Here is a 23,071-nt window from a genome sequence, read left to right as displayed (position 1 = left end):
GGACATGACTTGCAAGAAGAGGCGGAGGGAACTGGGCTTATTTAGGCTGGAGAAGAGAAGAGTGAGAGGGCATGGGCAACTGGTGCCTCCTGGCTCTGGGGGGGGCACCAGCGGCCAATCGCTGATGGGGGGAGGGATCCCCCAGCAGCCGATTGCCAATCCCAGAAGCACTGGTGGCAAACCAGAAGTGCCTCCGACACTTCTCGGGGGGACACGGGCCAGCGCCCCACTCCCTTGCTAGCAAAGGCCAATTTTATATGTGCCGCCTATGTGAGAGGGGATTTAATAACAACCTTTAACTACCTGAAGGGGGGTCCAAAAAGGACAAAGCTGGACTGTTCTCAGTGGTGGCAGGTGACAGAACAAGGAGCAGTGGTTTCACGTTGCAGCAAGGGAAGTTGAGGTTAGATATTAGGAAAAGTGTTCTCACTAGGAGGATGGTGAAGCACTGGAACAGGTTACCCAGAGAGGTGGTGGCATCTCCATCCTTGGAGGTTATTAAGACCCAACTAGACAAAGCCTTGGCTGGGATGATCTATTCGGAGATGGTCCTGCTTTGAGCAGAGGATTGGATTAGATGACTTCCTGAGGTCCCTTCCAACCCTCATTTTCTGTGATTCTATGATCCAATAAGACCAATCTAGGTATTTTGGATATACAAAGGAAAGCCTCCTTTAATTCCTGGATAGCGCCTAGAATGTCTAATTCTTTTGCGATTCCTCATAATGTATCTGCATTTTAAATGCCGCTATTTCACCTTCCGCCTTCTCATTCTCTAATGCAAGTGAGTCAAAGCATGCACAGCTTCACAGCTCGAGTTCTTTAGAGAAGAATCTCTCTTAAAATTCACTGCCAATGTTATCATCAAATCAGCTCATGATAAAACTGGAACCACTGCTGCCCCCCGGACTTGTGGTATGTTCTCCGTGACTGGAATCTTGACATTCTGGGGCAACACCTCGGCTCGTTTGATGGTATGTTTTAAAGCCAATGCTTCATCGTAAACATTTTGAAAAGAAGAGGCATATTTTTCCCCCCTCAAAGATTTCACATGTTTCTCTCCTTTGTTGAAGTTTTTCATAGGGAATAATAATCAAGCCATGTCCTTTACTTAGATGCATTAGTTCCTCTTGAAGCTAAATGTTAGGGACCTACCTAAATCGTGGGCAGACAAGTTTTGCGTGGCCCACTCAGTGCACAGAGCTGATTTTGCAGGCATTTTCCAGCAGCCCCACCACTCAGCGCTGATTGATGGAGAGGCCCAGGGGGAAGGATGGGCAAGGAGAGGCGGCCATCTTGACTGCTGGCTATCATTTGTCCCCCTCAGTTCTGATTGGTGGAGAGTCCCTGGCGAAGGGAGGAGGGCCAATGGGACAGTCACCATCTTGTCTGCTGCCCTTCATGCAGCCCTGCCAGCTGGAGCCTTTTCCTATCAGCAGCAAGGGTCACTGTTCCCACTGGGGGGAAAGCATTTTATTTTTATTAAGTTTTTTTGTTGTTAATTTTCCAGATTATCCTGGCTTTCACAGTTACCATAAAATCTGCAAAACCACAAATTAAGTAGGTCCCTCATAACTGTTCACTTATTTTGTAAGGTTTTGCCCCATTTTCATCACTTCAGGTGTGAACAATATATTTTTTCCCCTGTAACTTCCAACAGCACTCTTGCTTCAGTAGGAAAAATTGCCATATCCGTTCAGAATTTCAAGTCTCTTCCAAAGTAGCAAGGATTATTTCTAGGGTCTTCAGGTGATAACTGCACCTAGTTTCTGAGTCTTTGCACGCTGTACCCCACTTCATGCTTGAGAAAGATTTGTATAGCTAAAGTTGAGAAGAACTTAGCAGTGCCAGATACATTCTCATTCATAACAAACTACCAAATGTAATCGCATAAATCACACATGGTGTAAGGTATTTCCTTACTCCTTTTCTGATACATGCATCTTTAGATGTCCTTTGCAATGGGTGCATCTACACATACTATTAATGTGACACAATAAATGCCGATGCAGTTTGCACCAGAGTTTATTGCTCCCAAGTGCAGCATTTATATGTGCACCTGGGACCGCAGCCCATTGAGCTAGGGCAGAGCAGCCCCATCTGGCAGAGGGGCCACGAGGATCAGCCTGCCAGCCCAGAGCTTCTCTGCCCTGACTCAGTGTGCTGCAGAGGGGCTGGCTGGGGCAAAAGGATGCCTGCCAGGTAGCCCAACATTGTAGCACCCCCATGCCCCAGCCAGCCCCACTCTACACATGCATTGGGGCAGAATAAAAAAAAATCCACTGTAGGATAGTACTTGTGTCAGGCAGTACTATTCTATGGTGGAATTAATTCATTTACTCCAGCCTAATAGCTCCACACACGTACATGGTGATACTTTACTGTGGTGCTAATTAGTCAACTCCACAGTAAAGCGCATGTGTAGATGTCCCCACTCTGACATAACTTTACCATCAACAAAGCAAGAACACAAAGTATTTTGAGGCTTAAGATTCATTCCCAGAGGTCTTTCAAAATGTGTTTAGCAGTGAAGTTATGCAATAGGACTAGTCCAATAAGTCTCTTTTTGGCTTTTCCCTCATACTAACGCACAACAGTGGACAAATTTTCGGCTTTCACTGAAACTCTTTCTAGTGTCACATTTCAAATGAAAGAACTTAACTACATTTTTTTTTCCAAATACTTTCAGCAATTGCTTTCAATACCATAATGTCAATACTTTAATCCTGAATTTCAGCAAAAATGTATTTTTATATATTCTCATAGTATCTTTGAATTTTGTATCTTGTCCTGCAGTAAACCTAAGAAGTTCGATGAAACTTCCTGATGAATCATTCAGAGTGAGATCTAAGCACTTGAGGTTTATGATATCTTGATTTCCCTCTCAAAGGCAACTCATTTATCACAACCAGCTGGATAATGTTTGCCAAGGTTTTTATATAATAGTTTCATTCAATTTGTGAAGGTGACACCAAAGCAACTATTGTGACACCTGAAAAAAGGAAGTTATGAAAAAATATAAATCAAAGTCATAACTCATTCATGTTATAGAGCAGATGAATAAACTGAAGCAATGTAATCATTTTTTTTTCTAGGGTAGACCAACCACATTGAGTTTTGGAGCTTCCCCAGGAAGAGGTAGTTTTTAGAGCCATCCTCAAGGGATTTACAGTTTATGGATGTAAAAGAGAAGGGTTTAGGATTACTCAAAAATGTGGAGCTATAGGTAAGATTTTGTGCAGGACTAAGGTTTATGTCCAGCTTCCACCTTTAGGTTGACACACAACAGAATGATACAAGAAACATCAATGTGAAATATAGAAATACCAGTGCATTACCTGCGGCCTCTCTTCCCTTCACTACATACTGGACATCACCACTTTCAAGTGGACTAAGCAGTTTTCATCCGTGTTTTCCAACTGGAATCTTGTAAGCATGGCTGGTTCACATGCCATTTTTCACTAAAAGAGCGCAATTTACTTCCAAATTTCTGTTAGGGAAATTACTTCTGAGTGGATCAGGCCTGAGAGAAAGAATGATAGTGTCTACACATGTGCTTTAATGTGCAGTAGCCTATTTTACTGAGCATTAAAATGCCATGTCAAAAACCATGTTAATACACTAATGCGCAGTAAAAAACAGGCTACTGTGCATTGTTTCACTAAAAAAGCATGCGCTTTTGCTACTGCACATTAGGGCCACCGAATGTGCATTTATTTAGTACCACACATTAGAGGTACTAAATATAATGCGCAGTAGCAAAAGTACATTAATGAACATGTAGACATGCCCAGTATCTATGAACCATTCTTCAGTGTAACCTCGCTATCTTTTGTATCATCTTCTGAAGTAAAGGGTGAGCTTGGCTCAGTCTCTCCATGTGGTAGGTAAATCACAAATTTGTCCATTTTGAAAACTGTACTTCTTACTCCACCAAGTATACAGTAGATCTTGGGTCTGTTAGGGCAGCGTGGTGTTGACCTGCTATGGGTTGCAGTCACTACATCAGAAGGGTAGGCCCCTGTTCATCCTATGCAGTGATCCCATGGGCAAGCAACTGATTTTGAGAGGAGTTTAGTTGGGAGGATATCTGACTTACTCTGAGCCCAGCCAACAGAAGAGCTCTGAAGGCAAATGGGAGATTTATAGCTACCTACTGTCTTACCCTCTGTTACCTGAAGAGCTCCAGGGGTACTTACTCCTCCACTTCTCCTCCATTGGTGTATTTTAGAGATGGGACCTCTGGCAGTTCTCCCAGGTTTTTTTTTTTTGATGATGTTCATAGTAGTAAAAACTGATGAAGGAAAAAATAAAGCGATATAGAAACAGGTCTTAACAACCCAAACTTCTGGATGAGGTGGTACCAGTAGTATAATTAGGGGTGACGAAGAGGAGCACCAGCCCTGGGGGCTGACTGGGGGTGCGAGTAGGGCGGCAGGAGGGGGAGCGGAAAGCCGGAATAGAAGCTCCCAGAGAGGTTGCATGGTGGCAGCAGCCCTCTACAGCCTCACTTCTGATTTTTTTGCTTCACTACAGATGTCAGGTCTGCTAGCCTTTCAGCTAACATTATGTTTGGACACATTGTGCTGCACCGTAGAGAAACTGTAGTTTCAGAAGCATTTTGAGAACTAAGTTACAGTTCTCTGCTCCTTCCTGTACTTGGGAGAACATAGCCCAAGTGTACTTAAAGTCTACTCTTCCGCCATTACACCACCTTAATCTTTCTCTGGTTTATAGCTACAGATAAGTCAAAATCACTGACACTCAAATGAAAAAACAGGGGCATCTTTCTGGTCCAGGTCATGCCTTCAAGAACCATGGCACAATTCTTGCGGTAAAAATGGACACCATCTCAGTTTCATACCTGACCCAAACTACAAGCAATGATTTCCCCTCATTTTTTGGAGAAACGGAGTGTGCTGCAGTATGCTAAGCAGCTGTGGTGTTTCCTTCAGAGCTGCTTTTCCCTGTGACTGCATGATTCACATCACACTTTCAGCTCATCTCTTTGTCACCGTGGTAAGAATAGAAGTGTCACTTGCCTCAGATTTCGCTAATTTTTAACTTGAAAAGTTCAGCTTTTCTGCTCTTTGCAAATTCTATCCACTGTAACTCTTGATATTAATAGCAAGCTTCCATTAATATTGTACATTAAAACAAGCACTTTAAAGTTATTCTTATAGTTGTGTAACTTCACCTAAAAAGAACAAAATGTGCCAGTTCATCAACAGGTGTTAATCAGCACAGCTTCATTGATTTCAACTGAAACCCGTTTACATCAGCTGGAAAGCTGGCATATAGGTTTATTAAGCTAAATTATTTCAGAAAGCATTCTTCATAAAAAATAAATGCACCTGACAAAGCTTTGTCTGAGGTCAGCCAGATGGTGCATCATTTATGGCATTAATTAAGCAATCCAATATGACCAACAACACAACCTTTAAATAAGAACTGTAAGTCTTCACCTTCAGCTGTATTTAATAAATCTATGGATATATTCTATTTTCCAGTGAGTAATCACATGACAGACAGCATTTTAAAAAAAATTAATTTACTTCTGTTGTGACTATTAGCAACCTTGATTTTTTCTCTCTAATCTTATTTCTAATAGCTAAAAGCCCACATTTTAAAACACACTTTTCAAAATCACTGCTTTTTCTTCATACTCACAGATAGAAAGATTGATTGAACCACTATAAAATCATTTCAAGATTAATTTTAAATTCATAAAGCCAACTTTTTTTCTTTTTCCTCCACTATGTGTTTTTTTTTTAATGAGTCTTAAAACGTCTTAACAGAAAAGGTCTGCTTCTGTCTTAAAGAGGACAGGAATCCAATTGAGTCAGGACTTCTGTCCCAAATCTGCTTTTGTTCCTAGTAAGTTCCAACAATCACTTTATAATAAATTGTATTGAGTTTCTAATCTAGTGTTGTGTTGTTCAATAAAGCACAGACAATTGACTGTTTTTAGGTGTTGTAATAGCCTTTGTGTATGTGTTTACTTGGGAACAAATGCCATTATAATTTCTTTAGGGAATCAATATCTTCCACTGCATATGCACTGCCCTGTTCAGGATGCAGATTGCATAGAGAGAAGGGAAATTTATTGCATTGTAAATGTAGGCAGAAGGTGGTAGGTAAGCTGTAATTAAAGTTTTGCTGATAATAAAAAATGGAGGAAATAAGCAGACTCCATAGTCAGTAAATGTTAGCACTGCTGCACAATCACACCATTCTGCAGATGAAAATGCAGCACTGTGCTCTTTTTCTGCACAATTAGCCTAAGGAAGAATGGTTTACATTTAACACCCAAAAAACACTGGCATCTTGCATGCACTTTGAAAAGACTTGAACATCTCCAAATCTTTCCACCACTTGAAAATATTAAACTTTTAGATCTCACCCCTTTTGGTCTTTCAAAGCCCATGCACCGCATGTATTATTTTGAGTAGTACGGCTAGTTTTCAAAGATAAAACCACAGCAGCAAAACATCCTTCGGGAGCGCCAGAATTGTATAGCCAGTATATTTCCTATTTTTCTTTTTAAGAAGAAGGCTCTAAATAAAAACATGGGGTTGGCAAGTTATTTTAAAAAGTCAGTGAATAATCTAGTAGGAGTTTGCTTCTCAGGTAAGCAAGACACATGACTTGTGATGAACACCCACATGACTGCATTTATCAGCACCAAAGTTCATTTGACATCACGTTGCCTACTCACCTGAATTATTTCTCAGAATCGTCTGTATGCTTGACTAACCTCAGCAACTGCATCATCTGCAAATTTTCTTGCATCAGCATCTGCCCTCTACTTTCTGCAGCAGAGGAGCTGGCTAGTGGAAGTGAATAACATAATGGAGAAAAGGGCATTGGTGCACCTAACCCACATCCCCTTCTTAACGTATTAAGGCAAAGAAAAGAGGGTGTGATCAGTCAGCTCAGTCAGTGCAGTGTCCTCAGATATATTAAATGAAGGTCACACTGACAGAGCATACGTATCCCATCCAGCCAGGAAGCAGTTAATGAGAGCTCATGGACCCTTACTGACCCTGCAGTATATCTGCAGCAGATGTCAGGTGCAGAGAGGAGAGCTGAAAGGAGCAAATATCGTTCTGTTGTAGACTGACTGGGCACGTCTACACGAGGCCTTTACTGCAGTTGCCTAATTAGCTCCACAGTAAAGTCCCAGTATCTACACGTGCAATCCTATTAGTCCGCACTAAACTAAGAAATGCTGTCAGAGCTTACTACTTGTAAACACAAGTACTGTCCTGCAACGGCATTATTTAGTGCACTGCAATGCATGTGTAGAAGCCGGGGCACAATGCAGGGGCTGCCTACTGGCTAGCCCTGCACGAGAGCACCCTCATGCCCCATCCAGCCCCTCTGCAGCATGTTGAGCCAGGTAGGAGTAGCTCTGGCCTGACAGGCTGACCCAGCACCTGCCAGCCAGGGCTGCTCCAACCCAGCTGGAGTCCCAGGCGCACATATAAATGCAGCACCTGGGAGCAATAAACTCTGGCACAAATTGTCCTGGGGTTTATTCAGACACATTAATTTCACATGTAGCTATAACTATTGGGAAGAAAAGCAGAAATGGATTTCTTACTCTCTGTTAGGAGCCTTGTGGCAGCCAGGAGACTGACACCTTAGCAGTTGGATAAGTCCGCTGGTGGAAAGGATGTCCAAGCCCTAAGAGTTCAGCCAAAGGATTAGTTATTTGAAGAGGAGCTTTGAATAGAAAGGTTGGGATCCTGCCCATGGCTTATTAGATGACCTTGCACTTCACCCAGAAGCAGTCCCTTGTGGCATTAGGCAGGAAAGAAACAAGACACCTTCCCAGGAGGTCACAATACTAGCCTTCGAGCCCAGGCCATCACAGTATTAAACCCAGAACTGTACTTGGAAGAAAAGGTTTTCTTAAGCCTCTTTGCACTTATTTGGAGGTTTGCTTGTCTACCAAGTCTCATTGCTAAACTTAATCCCCAATCTGAGTGAGTGGATTAACTCACTAAGTTGATTAAGCACTCAAACTTCAACCAGCGAGGGCTGGACAAGACCCAAGGATTCTAGCTCCTCCGTCTACACCAACATACAAGCAGGCCTCACCTCCCAGACAAAACACACCATTCTCCCAATCCAGCTAAGTTCAAGCACCTCTATCCTTTTTGATATTGGGGTGAATGAGATATCCAAATTAAATCAGCTTTCTCTCTCTCTCCAACTTTTATGATTCTAGATTTAGATTGGATGTTGGGAAAAAATTATTTACGGTGAGAGTGGCCAAAATCTGGAATGGGCTTCCAAGGGAGGTGGTGTTTTTCCCTACCTTGGAGGTGGTTAAAAGGAGATTAATCAAGCACCTGGCTGGGATTACTTGACCCCAGTGCTCTTTCCTGCCCAGAGCAGCGGATCATACTCGATGATCTAATAGGTCCCTTCCGACCCTAGTAATCTATAGGGAACATGCAAGTCTTCCTAGGATATCATTAAACAGTGGCTTCAGCAAAATGTAACGTTTCCTGCAAGCATTAGTTGGGAATCTCTCTCAACCGAAATGAATCATCTACTTACAAAAAAAAAAAGAAAAGAGCCCTTCTCCAGGGCTCAGAGACAGAATGTAGAGTCAGAGCTAAAGTATCTGAATTACAAAGGGTTAATCGCAGAAAGGTGGTAAGGAGAGAAGAATCCAGCCATTAGAAATTGTCCTCTTATCTATAAGCTTTTCAGCAGGTGTGTGCTTCTTGATATGTCTGCCCCTCATCAGTAGCATCAGATACGTAGGACATGGGGAACAGGTCTGATTCCTAGCGGTCCCATACCACGCGTAGTCATTTACATACAGAGGGAATGCAAAAGCTGCCATTCTGGTGCAGCGGTTTTACACCCACTTCCTACTAGTGGAACTGAGCGCACACAATACAGGAAAGCTACAGCTCAAGCCATAGGCTTGCTTACTAATCCTAAAGTGGCATCACAGCTCAAGATAAATGGGTTGTGAGCATCTGACTGATCGAATACCAACTGCATAAGCACCAGGGTGGAAATGTCACCTCCCCGCCTCCCCCCGGACGGACTGAGCATGCCAACCAAGCCCAGCGAGACGAGTGGAATTGATGAAGACCCCACAAGTGGGGGCACACCTGTGGCATGCTCCAGAGAGCAGCTCCACAGGAGTTCCTTAAGCCTCAGCAGGAAGCCTTGTTTTTGAGAGTAATGAGTATAAGCTGGGGAAAAGATGATGTCAAGGTCAGCGGATCTGTGACTGTGACGATCAACCACCCGCGCTTTGCTTTACAGGGGAGATGCAGCAGCTGTGAAGATTACAGGAGCAGCTGTGGGGAGGCTTCACTGCTGCTCTCAGTCCCCGGGAGGGACCATTGTTCTTCTCAACCCCTGTGACCAAATCCTTGCTCAAATAAGTAGCTAGCAGGAGGCCTTCGTACCACCAGCTCTGTGGCACACTTTCTAGTCAGTAAACTCCCATGATGTCTTCATTAAAATGTTAACACAAAGAGTTTGTTTCTGGGGGCTGCATCAGCCAAAGAACAATTCTGAACAGGTTTCGTTGTGTGAGGCCTCGTGGCATGAGTATTGCATATGCTGCACTTTCAAGGCCAGGTGCTCCTCTAAGTTGCAATCCTTTAGGGCTGCAACTCCAGTTCCAAGAAGTCACGAAAAGCTTGAAATCACCATGGGAGGCCCATCCTATGGTGTAAGGAAATCCTTACTCCACTATCTCTTTCCTATCTGCCAGCTTCCAGAACATGCTCAGAAGAAAGGACTAGATGCAGTCTCCTCTGTGGCTCTGTGATCCCTAACTGTTGTAGACGTTCTTTGGCAAAATTGGCAGCTGGCATAAGCTCGAGTGGCTCACTTATATCAGGCAACCAGCAAGTTGCACAGACAGTTCAGTACCAACTTGCATTGTAGTTACTGGCCTTGTCTTGCAGAACAGTAGAGTCCCAAGGCCACCTAATACACTAGTAATACTCAGCAATTATCCCAACTATGCACATGGATAAACCAAGGCAGAGAGAGCAAAAGGCACTTCTCCACTCTCACTGGGAAAGGTTGCACCTAGAATCCAGTGGTGGAGTCTTGCTCCTAATAAAGTCAGTGGGGCTTTGATTGCCATCGGCTTCACTTGGAGCAAGACCTCACTCCAGGCCTGACCTCTGCATAGGATTACTCTGAGCACAGTATATCCATTTCCAAACGAGTCAGCCTGCACACTGAAGCCAGCCCCTTCTGCAGATACCATCATGTTCTTAACAACCCTTTGACACGTGTTAACACATTGATTTCAGTGATTGGATGCACCCGATGCATTTTTCTTTGAAGCTCTAAAGTTAATTTTTATGGTGTGCTGAGTGCATATGCAGACCTTTACAAAAGACATGACGGACAAGGTCTCTAGTCCGAGATGCTTACAGTCCAAGCTGCACGACAGGTGTAGACAGCAAGGAACTGACCCACACCAAACTCAGGAGCATGGTCTGACAAAATATTAGAAAGGAATCGCCATGATCATCATAAATAGTAGTCCTAAGTGTCCGTAGGGCAACGGCAGAACTCAGGTGTTCCATACCCATAGAGGCCCTATCCAACCTTTCAAATCTCACAGAGCTAAAATGAACCACAGGAAAACTGAAGATGGTGAAAAAATGGACTGAGCCACCACAGCGCGCAGATGTCAATAGCATTTGACAACTGAAGCAATGCAAAATCGGGTCTAAAAGAGAAAAGGATAAATGGTGCCACCACGTTGAAGAGAACTGTGTGTTCCACAAATTGATGTCAAGTTGCTGAGAAGTACTTAATAGCCAGATCTTCAGCTGGAGCAAGTCCGCTTATCTCTACTGACAGGTATCAGTAAGAGCTGTGGGTGCTGTGTGCCAGTTGTACAGCCAGTCTTTAAATCTAAAACACTGCCAAAAGAGCATCGCTGCAAATAGTGAGCAACGATTTAGAAGACCGGGGGAGAGGAGGGGGAACAAACCTTGTTCTCCCATCCCTTTGGTTTCTTCCAGTTCCTTTCATGACTTCACTGGTCTTTGCAGGATCATTTCTGTCCTCATACCACATTTGGGATTACTCACCACCGATTAGCCAATAAAAATATAGCTGAGGCATTAAATCTATCCCCAGTTAACCCAATGTCTTTAATAATAAAAGAGATTTTGCACAGGGGATAAATACCGTATCTCATTTCCTGACTCTCACAAGTCTCCTGTCACTCCACACTTATTAATACTGTTACTAATATACTGCTCCCAGTTAGCCTCTAAAATAGTTCAGTTATTACTATTAATTCACCAATAAAATGTGGCCTCACAATGCAATAAAAAGGGCTTTGTCACTTATTTGGTTTACCAGTGACATCCTTATCCAAGTTCCTCTCTTAATACCAGTGTTAAAAAAACAAATGTGTTTGGCAAGCCAATTAAACAGACACATCCGTTCACATTACAGATGTTCCTGAAATCCCCCCAGACATGTATTAATGATTGATGACACAGCCAGATGGCAATTCCTTTAAATTGAAGGCTGGCTGGGTGCTCTGAGACCAGTGGCAAGGAAGGATTTTAGGTGGAGACACTGGTATTTGAGGGGGAATCGTACCCTCTTTTCCAGGAAAACTGTCAAACCCCTGAATGGCTGGAGCCCAACGGGGCTCCCAATTTATGCCGTAGAACAGTGGAGGCGGGGCTATAGCTTTCAAACAATAGCCTCACTGGGAACTAGTTATGTTGTCATTTATTACACAGCGGGCGGGTCTACACGTGCATTGATGTGCTTTTCCTAATGCGCATTAAAGTTAGTACCTCCAATGTGAGGTACTAAATAAACGTGCATCAGGCTGCCCTAATATGCAGCCTAAAAGCACACATTTTTAAAGTGATGCTTAATGTGCAGTAGCCTATTTTACTACGCATTAGCATCATTGCACAGTTTTTTATGTGACACTTTAATGTGCAGTAAAATAGGCTACTGTGCATGAATGCACATGTGTACATGCACCCAGAGACAAGACTGAAAATTACAAAGCAGTGAAGGCGATCTCATCCAATGGACACCCTGGGGGATATTTTCAGGTGGATGAAGTGTAATTGCTAAGTTGGAATGGGATGCAATGGCCCAGTTCTCTCCCACAGGGGACAAATGGCTCCCTCTGAAGCTTAGAGTTATTTATATCCTGTAGCAGGATGATCTGGCCTCTCTGCAAACACATGCAAAAAAATGCCAGCCAAGCTTTAATGACTGCTAGTGTTTTGGGACTTGGATTTTTGTCTTGCATCCCAAAGACACCCCCAGCTGCCCCACATTTCCTAGCAGCCTGCTGCTTGGGCACAGGTTCCTTTCAGCGCTAGGCTGGAACGGCACCACATACTGAATCAACGACACCAGGTTTTGCAGCATTGTCTTTTCTGATGCTCTTCCCTTGCAACTTGGCACAGTCTGTCTCAGGCAGTCAGATTTGATGGGACCCCAGCAGAAGGGCAAAGAACCAGCACAGACAGTGGTGCCAGACACCTTCACGCACAGGATGAATTCGCTACGTTCGGGATTCTGCGTCAACCGCTAAAGAGACATTGGAAAGGCATGCTTGCATCGGTGGAGGATCTGACCTAGGCTACACGAACAGGTTAATTTCCTGATGCAGAATCACTAATTACCAAGAAGCTGTTGTGTGTCTGTGCAACACTGGCCTCTAGTGGAAAGAATTCATCAGACCAGCCGAACGGTTGCTCCGTTTCCTCTGGCTCCCTGTCATTTTGGAGCCTAAGGTCACAGGAATCCTATTTCTGATGCTGCCAGCACGGTTCGCTATGCTATATATGTATCACCCACGGCCTGTTGCAAAGTATCATTGCGCTTTGACTTTGCTTTGTGTTTACTCAGTATGGGTAGCAGTAAAAATGCTTTGCACAAGAGAGCCATTGAATTAATATGAGCAGATTTATCGTGCAGCCTTTTATAATCTTTCTTATACACTCGGCTCAAAAACTCTAATGCATATATTAGGAAAACAGATTCTGACAGAAATATTGTGAGGGGCTCCATAAATATGCCAGTGCCTGTCTGCAGCACAGGAAACCCAATGACCTTTGAAAAGGGGTGCATTTAGCTTTTTGCAACTCTACCTACCTGCAGAGGCAGGGCCCCCAAACAAGGCATCCTTTCTACAATTACAGCCCCTGGAGCTTTCCGGGAATAAAACAGCTGACTCACAGGTGCTACAAAAGACTGATGGCAATTTCTAGGGACACAGGAATGGAATAATAGTACGAAGCAGTGGCTGGTAGGCATGCAGCTATTATACCAGCGTATCTCTGGCTTCTGTAGAACTTAACGACCTAAGGGAGACTATTGCTGCGCTAGGGAGGAGCTATTAATGCCAGGCACAGCATTAAATCAAATGAAAGTTAAAGTACAAATTCCAACATTTTTCCCCCTTCTCCCCCTCCCCAAAAAACCCACAGCTGCCAATAAGAGAACTTTTTTTTTTTAATATGGTGCTAAAAATCTCTTGATTTTAATGGAGGATTTCTCATTCTGCCACCGTGTGCCTCCTGTTCCTCCTGACTCAGTTTTCCAGTTTTGAATCCCAATTCCTTTTTTCCTTTAAAAGCCTTATTCTATCAAAATGGGAAGCCTGCATTATTTTTGCCTATAAAAGGATTTGGGCTGAGAAGCTGTTTGGAAAGGTAATTAAGTGATCACATAGTTTTCACTAATATGGAGCTCCTAGATATTAACATACGAAGGGTGTGAAATGGACTGCATTGGTTTTGTCTTTTAGGATCTAATTCTAAGCCCACTGAAGTCAATGGGCATCTCTCCACTGAATTCAATAGACTCTGGATCATGTTCTAAGTGGATTGACTTCTCTTCCTGGAAAGGTAGGAGCAGGCCAAGTTAGGTATTGACAATGTTTTATCAATTTTTTTCACTGGATGCTACTGTGGTCAACTCTGTCTTGAGCCGGACCGGGTACGATAATAAAAGCTGGCACATGCTGTGTGAGGAGCCTTGCTAACATTTCTCTTCACATTTTCCATCGTGCATCTCAAAATGGGACAAATGACTAATTTCAACAAGGGGATACCTGTTCCGGTCCATTCAGTCAGAGACAAGGATAACGGTAAAAAAAAGAAACAGACAAATTCTAAGTCACTCGGAGACCGTGGGCATGACACTTTCTTAATGCAGTTGGCTCTTTGAGGTTCAGGGTCACGTTCTTTCCCCCCTGCATCTTCCCCACTGTCCAGTCACCTGGGAAGACAGCAAATGCAGACTGCTGGAGGCAATGGCATTGGCAGTCAACGTGCTAGCAGATAATACAGCTGAGCAACTCTAAGGTAAAAAAGATAGCAATCTCTAATTAGTGGTTCTAGACAGAAAGCAGTTTCTAACTTCTGATTTCCTTGGTGTGAGTTTAACTGCTGGAGATAATGAACATAGGACCAGACCCAGACTTGTTAGATATTGAATATTCAAGGATGGGATTCTTTACCAGGCAGAAGTGAGCTGGGGGTTGCAGGAGACACATACAGACTTGGGAAGGAAAGTCCAATGGTAAAAAGAATCCTTACATGAGTCTGTCTTTCTCAAGACAGGGACACAATGATATAGTCCAACATATGTACAATCATATATACATACACAACATATATGCAATGCAAACCAGCTCATGCATTAAAAGTATGCAAATCAGGTAATGACTGCCACACTATGCATTATCCTAAAACAATAACTGTTGTGCAAGATGCTTTTCACTACTTTAGACAATCAGGAGAAATTATAAACTGCAGACCGGATTGTTTATAATATACCCATAATGCTATGATCAAATCTACAACAGCAGTCAAAGTTGTACGGACAGGTTAAGCTTTACCTTAAAGATGAACGGAAATATTAAGAGGGCAAGTCATTGAAAAAATAGGTCCCTGCCAACTTCTTTTACACCAGTGTACATTCAGAGTAACCTCAAGGAAGCCTGCTACTGAGTGAAGGAAGAATTTGACCATATGCTTCTAGACACGTAACATCCTTAATAGTTTTTTAAACTAGTCCGTAACCAGTGACCTTTAAACAGCTGTATTCATTGTTTGTAATTTCTTTTTAAAATGTTTTACAGCTTGTCTAATTAACCGAAAATTATTTGTACCCAATTTAGGTCCAGAGCAAAAGTCAAATGCTGTCACGACTGTACTGCAAAACATTGTCTTGATGGCAATAATTGTTTTGCTTACTCTGTGTTTTATACTAGATCGGTCACTGTTTTTCAGGTGCATGCCACAGCTGAAAGTTTCCTAGAGGTGAGTGCCCTTGTATCTTTGAAGAAGCCAAAACATGGCAAAATAGCATTTCCCTGTGACCAGCCAAGATACCAACTTCCCCAAGACATGACCCCCAGCAAAGTATCAGCACAAATTATTTCTCAATTCAGACCCTGTAAAGAAGATACTTGACATGACAATATAGTTGAAAGTGCTGTGTACAGACTTCTGTGATAACAAAGACAAACCACTTACAGTCTTTACATACTTGCATATAACTCACAGAGCACATCCACACGTGTCACTATGGAAGTACTGAACCATGGCGCTATAACAGCCCCTACTATGCCATGCATGCGGCACATGATTATTTTTAGTAGCTACTTTGCGTAGCAGCACACTATAGCAGGGGAGCGCATTGCTACGCTGAAGTAGCTGCTAGTCACATACAGACCCTGCATGGACACTACACTGCTTCGCGTGTGGTCATGCACACCATAGTGTAACAAGGGCCGGGCAACCAGAGCATGAGCCCTGGATATCCAGTTAGATGGGGCATGAGAATGGCAATCATCCCTCCTCCCAGCACAGCTGCTACTGTTCTGCCGCCCAGCGCACAGACCCGGGTGGTTACACCTCCAAGAATTCACTCCCATTTGCAGGCCATGCTATCAGAGCAGTATAAAGGGACTTCAGTGCTACGAGCAGGCTAGTAGTGATGTAACAAGACTAAGTGTTTCTATTGCTAAGGAATAATTACCAGATGTGTTTCTTCCAAAGACTTGGTCTTGCAGGAGACACCACTTCTAAAATTAAACACACCAAACTAAAGGAGCATTGGGATGATTTCAGCAGAAGTAAAAGCTAGGCAGCATGAAACTCCCTCTCCAACTTAAACTCACCCTCACACGCACACACTTGCCTTTTTACATCTTATATCATATAACCTGCCCACGAGGAAGGATAAGCATTGGAACAGGCCTACCTAGCAAAGTTGTGAAATCTCCATCCCTGGAAATTTTCAAGAGCAGGTTAGACAGACACTTGGCTGGGATGGTTTAATCAGGGTTGATTGCAAATTGAGCAAGGGGTCGGACTAGATGGCTTCCTGGGGCACGTCCAAATGAATGCACAACTGCATTTCCCCAGGGACAAACAGCAGTGGCACATAATTGTGCCACTGGTACTTGTCCCCAGGGAACACCTTTATACACATACTCTGACAAGCGGCAAGTAGGTGGGAAAGGGGAGGCTGGGGCCAGCCTAGGTGCAGCCTTACCCGGGGTCCTGCTGGAGCTCCAGTAGCAGCAATCTGGGCATGCGGAGCTTGATCGCAGCTGAGTGCGGCTCTGGCCAGCCATGCTCTGGTTTTGGGTGGCGCACACACCACCCCACTTTCTTCTGGCACAGGTTTTTCTGACACTGGGATCTCCTAGTGTCAAAAAAAACCACTGCACTGCAAATTAGCAGCGCCACGTATGCCTCCATGTGCAGCACGTGTAGTTTGCAGCACCACGGATAGGCTTGAGGTGCTGCAAACCACACGCGCGCGCTTGTGGGTACATGCCCCTGAGGTCCCATCTAGCCCTGTTTTACTATGATCCTATTCCCCTATGTGCTGATCACCTTTGCCAGGAAAGACAATTTGCTACTTCAGATTTTGGCAGGGTTTTTAATGTGTATGGTAAGAAAAAAGGGGTGAGGGAGGGGGACCCATGTAATCACATCCAAATTGTGTCACATCATAGCAGAACTTTCTGAAGCTTTCTTGATCCCTCGCTAGCTTTTAGTGCTCAACAGCTGGTCTCCCAGTGATGTGCACATGCCAGCTATATCCATCTCTTTGTTGGTCATCCTCTGCTATGACGTTCTGCCACCAGTGACCCCGTAATGGGGATAACCTTGAAAAAGTGGCCGAAGCAGGAAGCTCCAAAGGACTCTGTAAGTCTTTAGTAACATTAAAGGGGTTAGATGATGTAGATCCAAGTTTTAAAAAGGGATTCAATTTGTTGCAGGACCTTGAATTGCAACTGGTTTGGCAATTTTGAAAGCCTGCATGAAGACATCATTTCCAATTCTAGCAAAAGTTGGATATGAGAGGAGACGTCCTCCAACTCTGCTCCTGTAAATTCAATGCTGATTAAAAACAAAAACAAAACAAAGGAGTGGGACCTAGATCAGGGACAAGTACAATTGGGCAGAGAGGGAAACTGTAACCTTTGATGAGTGACAATTGAGGTGATATAGATGCATGCTAATGTGAAAGGTTTGAATAATTCATGCTCAAGGTTCAAGGTAAAAAAGAGTTTAACCTGATAATATCTTTCTTGTTGTACTATCTTGCTGGCCTCAGGAATATTGTCACGAAGAACTCAACTCGGAGCTTAGCTGGTAATTCATTCAGGGGTATTTCAAATCAACGCGCAGCTCACAGGTATCATAAGATACAACACAAGCAGAATAGGCTGGCTAACCTTTTTTCAGGCCTCTACCCTGGTCCTCCAGGTGTTTCAACATGTTTATTTTTTCATGGATTTTTTATTGCAAGTTTCATTTCTACCTGGAAATTAAGAAACTCCTTTTATACAACTGTAAAATTCACTGCTCCTTCTCCAATTACACTCTACTCCCAAGAGACTGGCAAAAATACTGAGTAAGAAGAGTCCAGTTCTAGAGCCATATGATCCTATTTGGTAGCAGTAATTCTGCCTTGGACTCTACCTCGCTATAAAAAAGTCTGATGGGCAAAAATGATGAAAACTGGGCATTGTTAAGCTTTACTGGACTCAAAATGGGAGGGAAGGTCCAAATGCAGAGACTTTAATCCTGGCTCTGTGACGATGGGAGATCATTGAACAACATCTTCCCCTTTTCTAGAAAGGGACCACTTATGATTATGGGACCTTGGGAAGGATACAAAGGCCAATCAGTGGGAAAGGTGAGCTCGGGACTCGAGATTCCCAGTCTCCTGCGTGGCATTTAATTCCCTCGACTGTGCTGCTTCCAGGAGCTAGCACCACCACCGCCTTTCAAGGAAATTACTCTTCTCCTTCAGAAAGCAGACAAGATATTGATCATAAATTTCCACAAATCTCTACCAATCCATGAAAATGATGCCATTTTCCTCAGGTTTCACAAAACTGAAAGCAAGCACATTTTTCTTGGGAATGCTTTCTGCTTGCTAATTTCATCCAACCTTTGGCAAAAACAAGGCAAAAAGCTTAGAATTGTCAGGTTACATTTTTGTCACGTGGTTTTACGCTGTTAAGCCCATTTGTAGCACTCATTTTAATTTTCAAGTGAACTTACTTCTTACGACAGAGGCCCAATTAACCAGTCCTCTGGGGGAAGCTCTCTATTCCTCCGCAGACAGGAACAGTCTGGACAATCACCAGAGTTATTTTTAATGGCATAACAGCGTGTTGATACAAATTCCATTTTCACACCGCCCTTAAAATGATACAGAAAATGACAAATGCATTGATATAAACAGGGAACTAAGAGTCATCCGCTTTGGGAAAAACTTTTCTCCTCCTCGTTGGGCTGTAGGTCAAATGGGCATGACAGATTAGCACCATAAATATCACACAAGTGTGGATATTATCTAAATCAAGCACGCTTGTGCTATTTAAAAAGAGAGAAGGGAGACCCGCTTGTTCCAAGTGCTGTATATAACAGGAAGTCTGTTTGCCTATGGTACTAGCTTTTTGGTCTCTTTTTTTTTGTAATCTGCAGATCACTAAATGCATTACAAAGATTGGCAAATTCCAGATTTATCCCAGGGGAAAATAACGTTTCATTCAATCTGTTATTTAAGTGATTGCTTCTATAGCAGCTATATATCAGCAACCCCCGTAGAATTCAATAGGAGTTTTATGAATGCAGCTGCTATATAAGCAAGCTCTGAAAACCAGGAATACTTGTCTATGGCTCCTTTTCTTCCGCTTGTGAACTTCGCATCACCTTAGACACCTTATCAGTGTGCCGCATAATGGTGACGTGTCTATCTCCTGAAAAGACTGGCTAAGTTCATTTAAAGCTCCTAATGCTCTGCATAAAATACTGCACTGTGCACCCATGTGGAAGGCCAATTTTCATCAGTCAAATATTCAGAGAAGTCAGGCTATTCCTTATAATAAAAACTCACAGTAATCAAATCCTCAACTAAAAACCATGAGATAAATTTTGCCATGTGGCAACACATAGACCGCAGACCTTTACTGGAGATAAGCATAGCACAAATGCTCCCAAATATGCTGTCAACTGCTGTCAAATGCTGACTTTGCTCATCTATTGCAAACAGTTGCACATTATGAGATATTTTCCCATTTATTATACCTATTTCCCCCTCTTGCTTTCAAGAATCCCGAAGTACTTTTACAAAGAATAACCAGACCTCAGGTCTCTGTTAAGTGAGGACCAGTGGAGGACTATTCAGTTAATAGCAGATCTGGGAATAAAGACCCCTCACTGATACCTCCCCTGCAACGCCAATAGTTAAAAATCTGTACCAGACTGCTAAAGGCCATCAATATAAAGCAAAGTGGACCAAACTACTAGTGAAAAGGGTGATTTTGGCTTCTTAGGAAGCCACTGGTGTGTGTTACAAGTCCCCTTCTACTCCAAGCTGGGTGCGTCTATATGCGTATTTGCTGCAGCACCAGTTTACTTGTGAGTAAATTACTCGCAGGTAAATGGTGCCAGGCAGGCAACTACACATGCAGGGAAGCAGAAGCAGATTTGCTGCCAATCTGCTCCGGCTCACTAGGAACCTGCAATGGGCCCCTGCCACCACCGGGGGGAGGCAGCGTGAGACAGCACGTGGCAGCGCTCTCCTCCCTGCACTATGGCTGCTCCAGCTCCTGCCCCTGGCAGTGATGAGCAACACCCGGGATTCCTGCTGGCTGCCGCACCAACTGCCATCTGGTCCACAGCCATCTCACCCCTCCCAGCTCCACCATATACAGCGACTGCCTTCCAGGCCACCACACACCATCCCAGGGCCACTGCCATTCACCTGCCACTTCCACCCCATCCTCCTGGCCAAACCCCAGCGGGAACGGCAACAATGGGCTCCAGGATGTCACCGCTGGCACCGCCCTTGCCCTCCTGGACCTCTAGCCCCACTGCCTCTGGGCCCACGGGGCCAGCCAGGACTGATGGCAGCACATTGTCCAGCACACTGGGCTGACAGGCAGTGGCTGGAGGCCTTCCACATGATCTGGGCCACCTTCCAGGGTCTCTTGGAGCAGCTCCAGCCCCACCTGGAGTGGAAGCATACAGGCACATGGCTGCCCGTCCCCATGGACACCTGGCTGGCCATGCCTGCCAGTCTCCAGTACATCAGCCACCTGTTTGGTGTGGGTAAGGCCACTGCCAGGGAAGCCATCCTGGAAATGTGTGGTGCCCTCCAGCACATGCTGGTGGACACCATGCTCCACATGCATGACCCCTTGGCAGTGGTGGCGGGGTTCTGTGCCCTGGGATTCCCCCAGTGCATCAGGGGCCTGGACAGCATCCCCCTCACCTGACCACCCCATGGAGACCGCCCCTCATGGCCATGACTGGGGCTGCGGAGCTGGCACAGAAAGCACTAGACTGGGCTTCCCGAGCTGCTGGTGGAGGATGGAGCCAGGGAGCTCAGCAGGATGGGCTGCTGGACACCCAAGGGGCCCTCTCCTCAGTGACATGTCACCAGAGGTGACAGACTAGGGCAGGGGCTTGGGCAGGCCACCCATGCTCCTATAGACAATACAGCTGCAGCCTTTGTTCCTAAGAACAAGGATGTCTGTCAGTTGCTGCATAAAGGGCATGGATTTATGGGCACAATTGTGGACAGTGATGGTGACCATGATGCCTGCAGGGCTTTGACTTCTATGAGGTTGTGTCCGCATTTGTCTGACAGCACCTCATAGACATGGGCGTTGAAGCGCCCACCCTGCTTGAACTGGCACTGCACCTCCACCTCACCCCACAGGGCCCACAAGGTCACCAGTCTCCTCCATGGACCAGTTGAGGCCCTGGGTGGTGGGCACGGGCATGGGCTTGGCCACAGATGAGGAGGACGCCATCATGTGTCCCACGCTGGCTCTCTGGGGTCCCATGCAGCTGTCCCTGTGCTGCCAGGCCTGGACAGCTGCCTGCAGGAGCCCGGCACAAGACTGGCAGCTGCACAGCAGAGGCAATGCCCTGCAGTGCCTGCAGGCTCAGGGCAGGCTGCTGGGGGTGGGCTGAGAGCAGGTGGAGCTGGTCCGGGCAGCCAGAAGCTGCCTGCAGCTGGGCCTGGGTCCTGGCAGGTCTGGTAGGAGCCTGCTGAAGCCTGCAGGCCTGGACAGCATGGGCCTTGCAGGTATGTGGCAATGCGGTGCCAGGCTGCAGTGCCGTGGGGCAGACAGATTAAAGCAGCTAGCCTTGGTCCTACCCACGGGGACACAGGGGCCTGCAGTACCCTCAGGCTTCCTGCTGGTCTGCCCCAGGGCTCAAAATGCCTGCAGGCTTATATAGGCATGGGGCAGGGGCTGCTGTAGAGGCAGCCCAGCCCAGGGGCAGGAGAGGCTCCCAGCCTGGAGCCCTGGGGCTAGCCTGAGGCTGACCCCCTAGTAGCAGGGCTGACCTAGGAGCAAAATGTTCCTGGGTCATGTCTACACGTGTGTAACTACACAGTAACTAATCACATGAAAATTTGCTACCTGCATTTGCAGGTAGCAAATTTATTCACAATTAAGCATTTTTACTGTACAGTAAGCATGCGCATGTATAGATGCACATGTTTACTGTGCAGGAAACTACACTCCTGTACAGTTAAGCATCTTGTATAGATGTGCCATTTGCGTTGTAAGAACCTCTAGCCATGGAGCAAATGTAATGCTGCAGTATTGGCGCATCCAAGTTGACATTCAGGGCAGTTTAGCCTTTTACACCAGTTAGGCCTACCGTGTGGGCCTTTTGATAAACGGGAGACTATCTGGACCTAGGAGTAGAGAGACAAGGCATTTGTGCTGATCAGAAGTCAGGGGGAAATGACCTTGGAAGCTACCTAGTATTATACATACCTGTTAAGTTTGCTGATTGCAAAGCTGTATAGAGGGACTGACTGCAGTCGCAGGCTTCTCCAGAGCGGGATTAAACCATTCTCCATAAAAAACGTAAACCTCAGAGAAAGGCGATGCGTTCATAGCTAAACCTCCTTGAAACCCTCATCTCTCATTGTTCCACCCTTTTGGTGATGCTGTGTCACTGGACAGCTTTTCGGTCTAATCATGTAACACATGTCCCTACTTCAATAACTCTGTCAAATCCATTTTTCAGCAATGGATAGACACATGAGGAATGGGATTCCTAAAAACTGTCAGAACTAACATCAGAATAACTGACAAAATGCAACATGTCACAGCACTAGCCAATGGCGGGAGTCTTTGCTGCCCACTTCCCAAAAGAAGTCATTTTCCAGCGAGAAGGTCCTAACTGAATTCTAAATTATAATTCCATTTTTACGCAGTGCTGCAGAAAAGTGGACACTGAAAAATTATCTGACTGGGAGCCTAGCAATAGAAAACCATAAATCTTCTTGGCAGTTATATAGTTTTATTGTGAGGTGGTGCTTATGGGAGCTGCTGTTAACTAACGGATGCATAAGTTTGGCACTGTAGCTTTTAGGTACTGAAGTCAGTAGGTGCAATGACTATTGATTTGACTGCAGCGTTCCCGTGTTGTATTTACTGTCTTCTCTCGAGTGAGAGAGAGAAGCAGGCTTGAAAGACTGTCACACCCAAAGGTCAGTCCGGGAC

The sequence above is a fragment of the Crocodylus siamensis genome, chromosome 10 (genome assembly GCF_052110815.1).
Source record: "Crocodylus siamensis isolate JL-2025a chromosome 10, ASM5211081v1, whole genome shotgun sequence".
In the NCBI taxonomy this organism is placed as follows: domain Eukaryota; kingdom Metazoa; phylum Chordata; order Crocodylia; family Crocodylidae; genus Crocodylus; species Crocodylus siamensis.
Note: the sequence above shows the minus strand (reverse complement) of the source record.